Here is a 16,872-nt window from a genome sequence, read left to right on the forward strand (position 1 = left end):
CCCCATCAGTCTACTCTCAATCATTAGCAAACTGATGGAAGGTGTCATCGACAGTGCTATCAAGCGGCACTTACTCACCAATAATCTGCTCACTGATGTCCAGTTTGGGTTGGCCAGGACCACACTGCTCCAGACCTCATTACAGCTTTGGTTCAAACATGGACAATAGAGCTGAATTCCAGAGGTGAGTTGAGAGTGACTGCCCTTGACATCAAGGCAGCATTTGACCGAGTCTGGCATCAAGGAGCCCTAGTAAAATTGAAGTCAATGGGATTCAGGTAAAACTCTCCACTGGCTGGAGTCATACCTAGCACAAAGAAAGAGGGTTGTGGTTGTTGGAGGTCAATCATCTCAGCCCCAGAACATCGCTGCAGGAGTTCTTCAGGGCAGTGTCCTAGGGCCAACCATCTTCCGCTGCTTCATCAATGGCCTTCTCTCCACCATAACATCAGAAGTGAGGCTGTTCGTTGATGATTGCACAGTGTTCAGTTCCATTCGTAACTCCTCAGAAAATGAAGCAGTCCATGCCCGCATGCAGCAAGACTTGGACGACATTCAGGCTTGGGCTGATACGTGGCAAGTAACATTCGTGCCACACAAGTGCCAGGCAATGACTATCTCCAACAAGTGAGAGTCTAACCACCTCCCCTTGATGTTCAAAGGCAATACCATCGCCAAATCCCCCACCATCAACATCCTGTGGGTTACCATTGACCAGAAACTTAACTGGACCAGCCACGCCACATAAATACTGTGGCAACAAGAGCAGATCAGAGCCTGGATATTCTGCGGCGAGTGTCTCACCTCCTGACTCCCCAGAGCCTTTCCACCATCTACAAGGCACAAGTCAGGAGTGTGTAACCGGTTTTTACGGTGGCCAATTTCCTATGGCCCCTGCTGCAATCGCCAATTATTGTAAGTGGTTTCGCCCCGCCCGTAGCGAGCACGCAAACCCCCTTACTACAAGTTCTGGACAATAGGGATTACTGAGGACAGATTTGAACACGGACAGTGTTTTCGGGCTCACCCATACAGTGTTTATTAAGGTTAACAAAAATCACTCCACTCGCATACAGTATGAGCAGTGTGAACACAACAGTACAGTTTAAAACAGTACAACCCTGACTTGTCCAACAAGCCCCTGCCGTGCTGACTTACCACGGCCTAAAAACACCCTCCCGTGAACTAAACTATCACAGGACCCTTCCAACGCTACACCCCCTCTGGTTTGGTAGGAACATACAGGCACCCCCTCACACAGCTAAGTGATCTTGTGGGTGTGTAGGCTTGGCAACGCTCACCTAGATTGCCCTTTTGATCTTGCTTGCAGCTTTCTCCCATACGTCTCGGCTACCTGGTTCCGTACCGGCCTTGCGGCATGCGAGTCCCAGCCTCAGTCGAAGTCTGTCTCGGTTGAAAGAGCAAGGTTCTGCTCCCCTTGATGTTCCATTGTGTGGAGGGCAGGAGAGAGAGAGAGCTATCCAAACTGCTTTCTTTTATACCCCTCCAATACACAGACCACAGCCTGTGGTATTAATGGACATGTGGCCTGGGGGAATGGTTTTCGATCTCTTGAATGGTTTGAATGGTTTTTGATCCCTTTTCGATCTTCCTGCCAATTAACTTAATGAGTTCATCTTGACTAGAACAATGAGTCGTCAGCCTTGTTAATCAAGACTTGGGAGTGGGCCTCTTGGGCCATTGTTCCCAGGACAGTTTGTTTCCATACGAATGAGTCATCTCCAGCTTGAGTGGGTTTACACTGCTCCCCGCCCCCCAATCAGCCTGTCCAGTTTTTAATAAGGGTTAAAAGCTAAAAATCCAGGAAGTCTGTGCCGACTGCTACAAGTGTGATGGAATATTCTCCAATTGCCTGGATAAGTGCAGCTCCAACAACACTCAAGAAGCTCAACACCATCCAGGACAAAGCAGCTCGCTTGATTGGCACCCCATCCACCACCTTAAACATTCACTCCCTCCACCACTGGCACACCGTGGCTGCAGTGTGTACCATCTACAAGATGCACTGCAGCAACTCACCATGGCTTCTTCGGCAGCACCTCTCAAACCCACGACCTCTACCATCTAGAAGGATAAGGGAAGCAGGTGCATGGGAACACCAATTCAATTCAATTCAAATCGCTTTATTGGCATGAAAAGGTACATCTTATGTTGCCAAAGCATCGAAAAACATTCATGGTTGTACACAAAAATACAGATCTATCCATACAGTGTATAAACAGATATATCCCTGAGTGTATAAATATACATTCATATAATTTGTATATACTCTTTTCTTATATTTAGTGGTTGTCCCTCTGTTTATGGCAAGCTGCAACATAGTGTGCCGCTAAGGTTACACAATTTCTCTCTTCCCCTAGTAGGTATGGGAGTTTTTGGTCGTCATTCAAATTTCTGAATTCCGGGCATATTTTTGTGAATTTTGGGTAGAAATTCTCCCTTATGTCCTGATATTTTCTACAAGCTGTGAGGAAGGGCATCTCTGTCTCCACCACTCCCTGACTGCAGTGAGAGCATATCCTGTCCTCTCTTGGTAGCCGGGTCTGCCTGTGTCTACCTTTTTCGATTGCCAGGTTATGTTCACTAAGTCTGTACATTGTCAAGGTTTTTCTCAGTTTGCTATCCTATACCATGGTCGGGTAATCAGCCATGTTGTATTGTCTGTTTAGGGCCAAGTAGCAATTGAGTTTGCTTTGGTTTTTTGTTGTTTCTGTCCAATATGACAGATATTTTTCCTTTTGCTTAGCGACGATTGTGTTGGGTCGAATTCTTTGTGTTACGCTGTCACTGTCCTGGGGCTGGTTATTGTTAGTATTGTTAGTAGTTACTTCACTGAGTCCCAGGACTAGTTGACTGAGGGTATTCTTCTTGATGGTCCTCTCTTGGCATTTCAGGGCTTTGTAATGATAGCATTGGGGGTTGCTCGTTTCTAGGTGTTTCCAAAATTTGGTGGCTCTTTTTTGGATAGTGATTATTAATGGATATTGGCCTAGTTCTGCCCTGCATGCATTGTTTACGGTTTTCCTTTGAGTCCGGAGGATACTTTTACAGAATTCTGCATGTAGGATCTCAATTGGGTGTTTGTCCCATTTTGCAAATTCTTGTTGTGTTAGCGGTCCCCACACCTCACTGCCATAGAGTGCAATTGGTTCAATTACTGATTTAAAAATTTTGAGCCAAATGCTAATTGGGATTTTTATTTGGATTGATTTTTTAATGGCATAGAAAGCCCTTCTTGCTTTCTCTTTCAGTTCATTCACAGCCAGATGAAAATTTCCTGTAGAACTGATTTTTAAGCCCAAGTATGTGTAGTTAGTGGTTTGTTCAATTTTGGTTGTTCCTAGTGTGAAATTTATTTTGGGTCCCTGATATCTGGATCTTTGCTTGCATCACCATCACTTGCAAGTTCCCCTCCAAGTTACACACCATCCTGACTTGGAAATATATCGCCATTCCTTCATCGTTGCAGGTCCAAAATCCTGGAACTCCCTCCCTAACAGCACTGTGGGAGTACCTTCACCACAAGGACTGCAGCAGTTCAAGAAGGCAGCTCACCACCACCTTCTCAAGGGCAATTAGGGATGGGCAATAAATGCTGGTCTTGCCAGCAACGTCCACATCCCAGAACGAATTAAAAAAAACTTGAGCGCATTAGGCTGCAAGCGAGAGACCCCCATGGGAGAGGCGGTCTACCTATTTAAACCAATTAAGAGCTAGTTAAGAGGCTATTAACAGCCTTTTTTACCTGTGGTTTGAGCTTTTACTGGGTGTCCCCGGGATTCCTGGGCTTGCTGAACCTTGCCAATGAAAGTAAGGCGAGAGCAGAGAGGCAATTTAGGGAGCTGAATAAATGACATTAAAAATATCCCATAAATACTCAGACCTCACACCTGCTTCCTTGCCTAAGGGAAAGGCTTTTCATGACACCTTGGGCTAAAAATTCAGTGGCGCCGCGTTTGGGGCGCCAAGCTCGCCTGGGCGCCGGAAGTCCCGCCCCGGAAGGAGCTGGGAGCACCAGCCCGATATTCAGTTTGAGCACCCCAAGAGGGACGCGGGGCGCCTCGAGCAGCGCCCCGCGTCCCTCTTGGGGCGCTGAAACTGAATATCACAGCGCAACGTGCCGCAGCACCACACGCTGTGGCATGGCGCACTGCGGTACTGCAGGCCTTCCTCCCCTTCTTAAAGGGGAGGGGCCTGCACCAGCACGATCACCGATTGCGAGTGCTGGCAAAAGAGCCCGGCACTGAGGAGAAGTGCCGGGCTCTCGGGACACAGCTGGTACTGCCCGGGGGGGGGGGAACAGGAGGCCGGGGAGGGCGGCGCGAGGAGGTGCTGGCAGGCGGCCACTGAAAAAAATGGCTGCCCCGCACCTCCCCTTTAATTTGCGCCACTACTGCCACAGGTAGGCCCCCTGAACCGGTCGCGATTTGTGACCGGCGCTACGGGGGGGGGGCGTGACCCATTATCGCGTTCAGGGCGGAAGCGGGGCGCTGTCATCGGTGGTGGCGCAGCGCTACAGGCTAACGCCGCCATTAGCGCCCCGCTAAATTTCATGGGAGGCTTGGCCAGTGGCGTTAAAGCCACTGAGTGCCCTCTTTAGGCACTAACTGGTGGCGCAGCCCACCGAATTTCTAGGCCCTTTTGTTCTAACAGCTTGCTTTTAGGAGTTTGTAGGTGTTTTCTACAACTGTGGAGGTCACTCTCACTACATTGGAGAATTGTGCATCTGATCTCCGCTTTACATCTGTCATATATCAGATCAGCATGGGTGCCGTTTGTGCTGTTTCAACTTGGACCTCAGATGAGGACCAAGGTGAGCACCAGCAGCAGCAACACCAGCAGCACCAGCAGGAACAGCAACAGCCTTCCCCTCACTGACCTGATGCCCCACAGGAGAGAGGGGATGAGCACAGGGGTGCACCTTGCAGGAGGCGATACCCCCAACACAGGATATATAGGCAGAGGATCAGCTTCCTGGACATGACTGAACAACTTGCCTCAGGAGGCTCAGGCTATCGCGTCAGGTCGTGGCAGACATTTGTAGCCTGCTGGAAGAAGACCTGCTGCCAAGTGGACCTGGTGGACACATGTTACCAGTGGCTGTCAAAGTCACCTTCGCCCTCAACTTCTTCGCCTCAGGCTCCTACCAGTGATCTTCTGGAGATATTTGCAGGATTTCACAGTCAGCCACCCACAAATGCCATCACCCAGGTTTGCCAGGGTAGGCACTTATGTACACTTTGCTAGTCAGATTGAGCAGGCACTCGGCTTTGCAGCTCTGGCTGGCTTCCCACAGCTGCAGGGTGTCATTGACTGCACACACGTGCCCAGCAAGGCATCCCCAGCTCACCCAGGAGTGTTTGTGAACTGGAAGGGCTTCCACTCCCTGAATGCGCAGCTCGTCTGCAACCGCAAAAAGATCATCATGCATGTGTGCGCCAGATTCCCAGGGAGCTGTCATGATTCATTCATCCTGCATCAGTCCACCCTCCCTAAGCTCTTCGGCATTCGATAAGGTGCCACATAAAAGGTTACTGCACAAGATAAGAGCGCACGGGGTTAGGGGTAATATATTGGCATGGATAGGGGATTGGCTAACTAACAGAAAACAGAGAGTCGGGACAAACGGGTCATTTTCCGGTTGGCAATCAGTAACTAGTGGGGTGCCACAGGGATCAGTGCTGGGGCCTCAACTATTTACAATCTATATTAATGATTTGGATGAAGGGACCGAGTGTACTGTAGCCAAATTTGCTGATGATACAAAGATAGGTGGGTTAGCAAGTTGTGAGGAGTGTAGTGTCCGCATAGCAATAACACACGGACTGCAGGAGAACAATAATAACAGGTATTTACTGAACAGAGGGTATGCTGAAACTGAAAGTACAGAAGCCTGCTATGGCTTTATATACAGGTGTGGTCACTGCCGGTACTACAGTATAAAATCAGTTCTCTCTTAAAGGTACATACACAACAATTCCTCCCCTTTTAGATAAACAGTACATAACATTCATTTAACAATTAAATAATAACTAATTACAATTACAATTTTCTCTGTACTATATACATCAACTGAAATAATCATTTATAAATTCAGTCTTTGAGGAGGCTTCCTGATCCTGACTGGATAGCGCCTTTCTCGAGTATCCTGTTCTTGTGGCGGAGTCGATTCTGACTCATTGTCATTGGTTGGTTCGTCAGCTTCCAATACCACTGATTCTGAGGTAGACGCAATCTGTACTTCGGGTTCATTACCAGGTGCACATGCTCGTGGTATGGGTTTAGGTGTTCCTGTAAGATATTAACAATCTCTTCAAAACTTTTCTCCATTGGTTTAGCTGGGGTAATTAAATTCCGCAATAGGCCGTACGTTCTCGCGCCCATCAAATTTAATAATACCGACGCCTTCTTTCCATCGGCCACCTCATTTGCCTTGCAGTACACTTCAATTCTTTCCACATACGTGGTCCAGTCTTCTACTTCGTTGTTGAAAGCAGTGATACTGCCACTCTTCGACATCTTGGGTGGTTTAAAATGGCGCCTCCCGCGCTTTTTCTTCTTCCCCAATGGATTAAAATGGCGCCTCCCGCGCTTTTCCTTCTTCCCCAATGAAATAAAATGGCGCCTCCCGTGCTTTTCCTTCTTCCCCTTGCTGCCAACGCTGCTCCTAGCGTTCTACAGGGTAATGGCGGCGACCCGCGGCTTCGGCGCGTCTCACTTTTCCTTCCCCTCGTTTTATTTTCTCTACGCTGCCCGGTTCTTGAGCACCGACCGCGCCCTGTGCGCTCCACCCTCTCTCTCTCTCTCTTTTCCTCCCGACGATGCTGCACGGCCCCCTTGCAGAGCCGCTCGATCGAGCTCGAGCCCGCCACAGTCCGGAAGGGTCAGCGCACTACCTGCTACCAGCACGATTTGCTGGAACACCTTGACTGGGGAGCCAAGCCCAGCTCACCACAGCCTCCCCTGCAATTCTCCGAACTCCGATGGATCACTGGGCGGTTGCCCACGGTCGACGCCCGTTGCTCTGACTTCGACCTCCAAGAAGCTTCTTTTCAGGGAAAGATCCCCGTGAGGTGATGCAGTACTGCAGGTGAGTTCGAACCTGCTCGTCGCCAGTGTAGTGTCCGCGTATCAATAACACACGGACTGCAGGAGAACAATAATAACAGGTATTTACTGAACAGAGGGTATGCTGAAACTGAAAGTACAGAAGCCTGCTATGACTTTATATACAGGTGTGGCCACTGCTGGTACTACAGTATAAAATCAGTTCTCTCTTAAAGGTACATACACAACAATTAGGACACAAAGAGTCTGCAAAGGGATATAGATAGGTTAAGTGAGTGGGAAAAAATTTGGCAGATGGAGGATAATGTGGGAAAATGTGAGGTTATCCACTTTGGAAGGAAGAATGAAAAACCAAATTATTATTTAAATGGAGTGAGACTATAAAATGCTGCGGTACAAAGGGATCTGGGGGTCCTAGTACATGAAACACAAAAAGTTAGCATGCAGGTACAACAAGTAATTAGAAAGGCTAATGGAATGTTGGCCCTTATTGCAAGGGGTATGGAGTATAAAAGTAGGGAAATTTTGATGCAACTTTACAGGGCGCTGGTGAGACCGCACTTGGAGTACTGCTTACAGTTTTGGTCTCCATATTTAAGGGAGGATGTACTTGCATTGGAGGCAGAATAAGGGGTCGCCCATTTAAGATGGAGATGAGGAGGAATTTCCTCTCTCAGAGGGTCGTGAATCTTTGGAATTCTCTACCCCAGAGAGCTGTGGAGGCGGAGTCATTGAATATATTCAAGGCGGAGATTGACAGACATTTGAACTACAAGGGAATCAATGGGTATGGGGAGAGAGCAGGAAAGTGGTGTTGAGGCCAAGATTGGATCAGCCATGATCTTAGTGAGTAGCAGAGCAGGCTCGAGGGGCCGATTGGCCTACTGCTGCTCCTGTTTCTTATGTTCTTACTGATTGGCTGCTTGGAAACAAGGGGTATCCACTGAAGACGTGGCTGATGACACCCTTGAGGAGGCCAAGCAATGAGGCTGAAGAGCACTACAATCAAAGCCAAATGATGACGAGATGTATAATAGAGTAAGCAATCAGGATGCTGAAGATACACTTCAGATGCCTGGACAGAGCTGGAGGAGCCCTTCAATACGCACCAGCCAGGGTCTCCAGAATGATTGTGGTATGCTGCGCTCTGCACAACATAGCGCAGCAGCGAGGATTGAAGCTGCTGGAGGAGTAAGGCACATAGCTTCTTCTTCGGAGGAGGAGGAGCAGGACAGGAGGAGGAGGAGGAGGAACCTGATGTGAACATGGCACCAGCAGCGGTGCACATTGAGGCCTGGGATGGCCTCAGAATGACCCGATTTAGTTAGGTTGCACCAGTGCACCCATATGACACCCAGATGCTGAACCAAAATCCCCTCCCCCCAACCCCCACCACAAAGCAGTCCTAAAATGACCAAACCAGTTCTGTCATACACACCCATTGCTCACAGTAAAGCCATGTCTTACCATCCATTACATGTGACAAGGCCACTTGCTGGCAGCAGGCAAAAATGGGCAAGATGGGAAAGTGGTGCAAAGAAATAATTTGATGTGTATTCAAATAACGTAAGTTTAACAGTGAAACATTGCCTAACACACCCATGTGCATACCCTTGTGCAACTAGAATTCTTTCATCTTCCTCTTCCTACCGCTTCCACATCGTACAACCCCTGTGGCTTCAGCAGAGGTAGAGGCAGGGTGTTCACTTCCCTGCTCTGACTACTTAGATGCTTTTGGCTGACATCCTCTGGGCTTTGGAGTCCGTGAGGGCCCCGCCAAAGACTGCTCCTCCTGCACCTGGGCAGGGGCAGACTCGGCCATCAGGACACAAGGCAGCATGTGTGGCTCTGACTGAAAGGCGGGTGGCAACGGGGGAGAAGTGGAAGCACTTTGAGCAGAGTCCCCACTATCGTGTCCCCTTTCACCATCATGGCCCACCCGCACGTCCCTGCTAGCAAGGAGCTGGAGAGCACTTTGTTGCACATCAGTGGGGTGATGAACGGTCAAGTCTAGGTTTCTATCCATCCTAGTTAAGGTGGCATTCAGAGTGCACAAGCTATTGATCAAAGCAAGCATGCACTCATTTAAATGCCACGTTTGATGCTCCATGCAGGTGACCACCCTTTCCATGGACAAACACATCATAGCCATGGCCTGTGACATCATGCCAGTTATGCTTGAGATGGACTCCTCCACTCTCTCTGCAAGCGTGCACATCACAGCTGGAAATCCTGCCAGAGCCTCACACATTTTTTGCTGCTCCTCCAGAATCATCTGCTTTGTCGATGGCCCCTGAGGTTCAGCATCTTCGTCCAGCTGAGCAGAGGTTGGAGTGTAACGTGCCCTCCAACGAGGACTCTGCACTGCTGTCCATGTCTGCAGCATCTGCTCTTGCCCACATGTGATGTGTGAGACACCAGGTGACAACAATACTATCTGACCTGATGGTCTCACTGACGTGTGTGTATCTGCACTGGTGCTTGGTGCATGGGTCATGTGATGGGGCACCCTCAGAGTCCACGACCCCCTCTGAGGTGTCTTCTTCCTCCTCTGGCTGGACAGTCTGGGAGACACTTGATGGTCCTGTGGGAGATTAAAGACATGAATTTGAACTGTTATGATGAGAATGTTTTAAGTGAACATTATGTATATGATCATATTTCACTGGCTGCTGGCATCAAGCCACACTGTTGTATGCCATGTGGCTGTGTGATACTTAATTCTGTCACCAGGTAACTGGGAGTTCACCTTCTCTCCATTTCCCACTGCCAGTAGCTCTGCAACTCTGCTGAACTCCAGCGCTTCCTCCTCTGCTGCAGTCAGTGGTGTCATGACTGGAGGGCCTCTCCTGGGTGTTCTGTGCTCTCTTCTCCTGCAAGGAGGGAAACAAGAGACCTTTGAGTGAGAGTCATGGAATGAGTGGAACAGATGGATGGGCAACATCTGTAGAGAGTGACTATGAGGGAGAGCTGTGACATTACATTCAGATGAGGGTGAGTGTCAGTGGTGGATGGTAAGATGGGGATGTGAGTAAGTGCATAGACAGAGAGGGGTGGGTGCACCTACAAGGTAGGTTGGTGTGAGGAATGATGTGCAGGAGTAGACTTGGGAATGCAGAGTGAGGGGGTTGGGGTGACACTCACATCAGGATGTAGTTGAATGTGGCATTGTACTCACCTTTCCTGACCTCATGAGGTCATTGAAGTGCTTTCTGCACCGGTTCCATGACCTGGCTACCACACTCCAGCTGCTCACTTATGCCGCTATCTCCGGCCATGCCTTCTTGGTCTTGGCAGCTGGCCTCTTCCTCTCATCAGCAGGGAACAGGATGTCCCTGCGGGCCCTGACTTCAACTGTCATCTGTGCATTGCTCTTTTAAATAGCTCAGCTGAATTGGAGTCATACATGATGTCATCACGCCCGCTCCCGTTAATTGGTCGGGAAACACAGAAGTCTGATTCAATTGCAGTAGCTTCGTTAAAAAGCCACTGCAAAATGCACCTCTCCAACTTCCGGGTTCCCGACATGATCCAGGGCTCCCCTGCTGCCAGCGTGTCGCAAAAGTAAAAATTCCACCCATTAAGAATAGCTACTTCGGCAAGTGAATGGAAGGCTAGCAGCCATTATAGAAATATAACCTAACATGAGTCAACGTCTTCAAGAGAGGAGAGGGGAAAGTTGAAACATAAAATGACCAAAATTGTCTGCTTGCTTTTAAACAAATGCTGGAGATTGGTTTGCAACTGAGATTCTGGCTTCATAAATACCCCAAATACCCCAAATTTTAGAAATGTCAGAGCAAGATGATATCCTAAAACTTAGCAGCAATTGTTAAAAAATCATTTGACAACACAAAACTAGGACTTCTGTAAATGGATTGAAAATCACTGTTTCAAGTTTACTGGCTAGAGTTAATGTGGATTACCATTTTCATGTAAGCAGGCGAGTATATCCTAAATTACAGACTTTTGTTCCATTGTAAAATCTGCCCTGTTGTGGAGAGTTTAACTGTACTGGAATCTGCATCTAAACTTTGGCAGTGGTACAGAAGCAGATGTTTCGTGGTGACTGCTGACTGAAGTTGGCTGAGTGTCTTGGGACGAATGTTTTAACAGTTAGGGGCCCTGTATCTCACAAGAAGTACAGCTGGAACTTCAAAACACAGCAATAGGAAACAACATGGACACTACTATTATCAGAAAGGTTTAATATCCACTGATTGTATTATTTATTGAACTGTTGGTTATCACTTTCAGTGATAGACAAACTCATGAATCCTTTGATGGCAGGGATTGATCTGGCTATCACCAGTTGTCATGACGGAAACTACCAGAATATAACACCACTGAACAACTTGCTTGGAACAAGAGACACCATAGTTTGAAAGAAACCCATTCTAACTTAGGATGAGGGTGCAAATTAAATGCAACACCACCATTTTTACATTAAGACATGTGCTGAAGCTAAATTTTCACCCTCATGGATAAGAATGGAGAACACGGTGGGGGGAGGGGGGGGGTGGAAGATCTTGATACACTGGGCAGTCATGCAGATGTAAACCTATTTTGTGAAAGTCACCCAGAAGCTGAGGGCTGTTAGCCCCATGTTTCACATACAGAATCCATACTGAGATTGCACTTTTTGCTTGTAGTGACCCCACATACATGCACTACAGTTGTTGTTGCTTGGTACAATATATTTGTTATACCAGCAGAGATCAAGCAGTTTATGTTTGACTTGGATTGGGAGATCTAGCTTGCCATTAACTAATAGAGAATGGCTCAAGGAAGGGGTCAAAGAATCGGCCATTTGCAGTTTTGGAAATGAGATCAACAGACTGTGTATTTACAGAAGGTATGATATCAATTCCAATGGAGCTGTCTTATTTGGACATAATTGAATGTCTTTGAAAAATCATCATTATGAGAAGCATCAGTATAGTTCTTCCAATGGCCTACTGGTTTAAGGCATGACATAATACTAAGCCACGCAGGCCATAAAGTTGCAGGTTCAATATCTGTACTGTGCAATGTTGGCTAATCTCAATTGAAGCACCAGTTAGGATTCTACCATTAGCCTTAGTGTCCTTGGTCTAAGGACAGGAAAAATCAGCCGGGGTTTGCCCTTATCGTTATCTTGTGCCCCCTGCTGTAAATTTTGTACATGTATGTGGAGTGAAAGCAGGATCAAGCCCAGCCGTGATGCCTTCCATAGTTGAATATCCCACTGGATTGATGCATGAAGCATGCTCACTTAAGGTAATGAGGTAATTTGGGGCTGCTGACACCTATGGAACCGCCAACCAGGAGAGGAGGGATCATTGCAAAAAATAAATCAGTACAAAAGATGGTCACTTGTTACTGAAGGGAGCTAAGGAAATCCCTTAAGTGGATACCCTAGTGTAGTTAGTATTCATTTGGATTCCTTAGAATACATTTTTCATACCTAAGGTGATATTTCTTCAAGTCTCATTTCATCTCCTCAACTCCTCATTTCACCTGCTCTTCCTTCTTACTATTTTCACAATATCCTTATCTCACTTCATCTCACCTGGCCACTTCTTCTCCTTCCAAGTCTTCTCTTCCCTTTCCTCATCTTTTTTGTACCCTTCCCTCACAGGTAAGGTTAAAGCTCCAACTTTTTAGACATTGTCCTTTAGAAAATTCAGCATATCATTACATAGTATTTTCATCACAGAAACAGGCCATTCGGCGCAACAGGTCCGTGCAATGTTTATTCTCCACATGAACCGCCTCCCACCCTTCTCATCTCACCCTACAACATATACTTCTATTCCTTTCTCCCTCATGTGTTTATCTAGCTTCCCCTTATGGGCATCTATGCTAGTTGCCTCAACTACTTCTTGTGGTAGCGAGTTCCACAATCTAACCGCTCTCTGGGTAAAGAAGTTTCTTCTGAATTCCCTATTGAATTTATTAGTGACTATCTTAGATTTATGGCCTCGAACTGTTCACAGTACTAGCTAACAGCACTGTGGGAGTACCTTCACCACACGGACTGCAGTGGTTCAATAAGGTGAATCACCATCACCTTCTCAAGGGCAATTAGGGACGGGCAATAAATGCTGGCCTTGCCAGCGACGCCCACATCCCATGAATGAATAAATAAATAAAAAATGTGTGGTCTAACCAAGGTTCTATACAAGATTAACTTAACTTCTCTGCTTTTCAATTCTATTCTTCTAGAAATGAACCCCAGTGATTTTTTTATGGCCTTATTAACCTGTGTCGCTACTTTAAATGATTTGTGTATCTGTACCCCCAGATCCCTCTGCTCCTCTACCCCATTTAGACACTTATTTTCCATGGAGTATGTGGCCTCCTTATTCTTCCTACCAAAATGTATCACCTCACACTTATCTATATTGAAGTTAATTTGCTAATTGCACGTCCATTCTGCAAGTTTATTAATGTCTTCCTATATTTTGTCGCAGTCCTCCTCTGTATTAAGTATAGCCCCAATTTGGTGTCGTTCGCAAATTTTGAAATTGCGCTTCCGATTCCCGAGTCCAAATCATTTATGTAAATGGTGCACAACAGAAGTCCCAGCATCGATCCCTGTGGAACCACTGCCCACCTTTTGCCAGTCTGAGTAACTACCTTTAACCGCTACAGTCTGTTTTCTGTTTTGTAGCCAGCTTGCTATCCATTCTGCTACTTGTCCCCGACTCCACATATTCTGACCTTAATCATGCATGAGTTTACTATGCGGTACCTTATCGAAAGCCTTTTGAAAATCCAGATATATTGCATCGACTGCATTATCCTCTCTACCCTTTCAGTTACTTCTTCAAAGGATTCATTAAGGTTGGTCAAGCATGACCTTCCCTTTTGAAATCCGTGCTATTCTTTATTATATTTTTATTTTCTAGATGTTTTTCTATTACATCTTTGAGTAAGGATTCCATTATCTTTCCTACCATCGACATTAAGCTAATTGGTCTATAGTTCCCTGGACTTGTTCTATCTCCCTTTTTAAATATAGGAATCACATTAGATGTCCGCCAGTCCTCTGACACTATTCCCTTTTTGAATGAATTTTAATATATATGTAATAGTGCCTCTGCTATCTCTTCCCTAACTTCTTTTAATATGCACGGATGCAATCCATCCTGATCAGGAGTTTTATCCTCTCTAAGTTTGATTAGTTTATCAATTATCTCCCCCCACCCCCTCCCCCGCTTTCTATCTAAAATGTTTTTATATCTTTTTTGGTCTCTTCTTCTGATGTCATGCCCGCCACATTAGTCTCCCTGGCAAATACTGAGGCAAAGTAATTATTTAATATTTCTGCCATTTTGCTGTCATTACAGGTGAGTTTATCGTGTGTATCCCTTAGTGGCCCTATCCCTATCCTTAATGCACCTATACGATTAGAAGGTAATGATCATCATGACATCTGGCCCAGAGCATTGGCAGCAGCTGGAATGAGTCATGAATCACCTCAGATAGCGTCTGTGCATCAACCTACCACTGACACCACAACCTACTGCCGGACTGGTGCCAATTTGCCAACGCCCAGTGTGATGATAGAGAGCATGAGCCAGGGCAGAATTAGTTGCTTTAAGTTTTCTGTTTACTAGACTGAATGGTAAGAGGACTTTGTTTAGAGGCTGGTTGCCAAGGTAAGCAACACTATTTGGAAATGTGTGATGTATGTGCTGACCATGCTGCGGTCAGCTTCTTTCATTTTAAAACTAACACATTGGTATAAACATATGGACCTAGGTAGGTGCTGAGCTAAGTAACATTGGCAGACAGAATAAAAGATCATTTTTTTTAAATTGCATCATTTGGAAGTGGGTCGGTGATCTGACATGCTGTGCCATGGAGTGGTAGCACATGCTTCTGTGTCTGAAATTTCCATTACAATGAATTCTGAATCTTAGCCGCATTGTCGTTTGGGGCAGAAAGACTGGAAATGAGTCACCTCATGCTGTTCTTACACATTCTCTTCTCCAGCTACAGACAGTGATTACATTGGGCTGGAACTATGGGACACAGTACCACCTCCTCTCTTAAAATGTTGTCAATGTTTTAACTGATGGAGAGCTCCATCTATTTCAAATTGCATTTCTGAATAAGAGCAGCTTTGGTCAAGGCCCAACAATTCTTCTACATGATAGTAGCGTGCCATCTTTGGTGGAACATAATGTGGGCCTAGGGAGACCTAAAAAGAGGAGGAGAGTAAATAAAAAATGGGGAACAATATGCTGCCTGGATTAAGAGAAAAATCAAGCCTTTTTCCCCAAACCGGGGGGACTTAATGTCAAGATTCCTCCACTCCAAGCTGGAAATGTATTCATGTGTCTGAATGCATATCAATTATTGTGCATAAGCACCACAGCTTAAATCTAGTATATTAATGGGCTCCAGAGGATTAGAAATGGAAGTCAGCAATATCTGGTAGGAGTGAACAATTGCATTCATTTGAATTTAGGACTCTGTTGGGAATCATTCCTATTGGGCATTTCTAGTTCCTGACTGCTTGTCATGGTCAGTCACTGGATACCCAGAGTTCTATTACGAGGCTGTCTTTATCTTTAATCTTATTAGGAAACCAGCTTCATGAAATACAATTACATAAAAAGCAGTTTCACATTGAGCTGCGCTGGGTATCTGCTTTGCCGCAGAAGCTATCCTCCAGTTTCTCATGAGCTTATTAAACATTAGTCAAACAGAGCTAAGCCCTTTCTATGAACAAACATATCATTACATTCTGCCAGCCATTTAGTTTGCATTTCACAGAACTCATTCTTGAAGCAGAGCCGAAATGCTGTCTGCCTCTCAAGCATAGGCTCTGTGTTTGGCAAACTTTGCAAGACTTGGTCCAAGCCAGCAAACCGATCCTCTCCAGCACACAAAAAACCTCCAATAAATATATGCCTGCTTTCAGCCCCAAGCAGATTCAGTTGTATAAAAGCAAGAAGTACAATGATCACCATGAACTCAAGCTCCCGCTCCGATTCTCCTGTTTACTTTGTAGGCATGTCATGATTTTGCTCTCTTTTTATTTCTCTTTTTAGTTCTACAGTGACTGAGGCCTTGACATCTTGCTGGGACTGACAGTCCCCTGTACAAAGCAGGATGGCCTGTTTTCACAGTGCCAACGAGACTGGCCTTCTCATTCTCTTGGCTTTCACAGAAGGACATTGTGCGGACAGAGCAATAATATGCAGCTCGGGGTTGAGGACCATGGGTCTCCAGCTTACCTCCAGGGGGTCTGACACTCTTCACCCACAGCTCCACCTATACCCTGTGCTAAATGGACAGGGGTCAATGGCCTACCTCAATGGAAAGGCAAAGGTGACAAACAGAAAATAGCAACCCAATCAAGATGACAACCCAGCTGCACTCTTCTTAGTCTGCCTCAGTTAAATGAGTTGTTTTTAATCCTCCGCATGTTGATAATAGTAAGTGGTGTCATGCTAGAAGAATATGGCTGTCTTTCATATCAAAGGGTATTCACACTCCCCTCTCAAATCACCATTCTATGCCTGAATTAAGGAGGCCCCTCAAGGCTAAAGCATCCCATAATGATGAGGTTTAAAACTATCTCACTTCACAAGCTTTCAGTGACTAATTGTTTGCTTGATGAAGATATCGAGAAACATTTCCCACTGTGCATGGGAGCGTGCTCAAACACACACACGTGCATGGATGCAGCAATGATTTTCCAGTGTGCATTTGCATTTTCATCTATGCATTTCCTGTGATTTGTGAGCGGCTCTGGTTTGCATCTGATCCTTCTGATCGACAGTG

Source organism: Somniosus microcephalus, chromosome 1, assembly GCF_052327205.1.
Source record: "Somniosus microcephalus isolate GS21.2 chromosome 1, FLI_Smic_1.0, whole genome shotgun sequence".
In the NCBI taxonomy this organism is placed as follows: domain Eukaryota; kingdom Metazoa; phylum Chordata; class Chondrichthyes; order Squaliformes; family Somniosidae; genus Somniosus; species Somniosus microcephalus.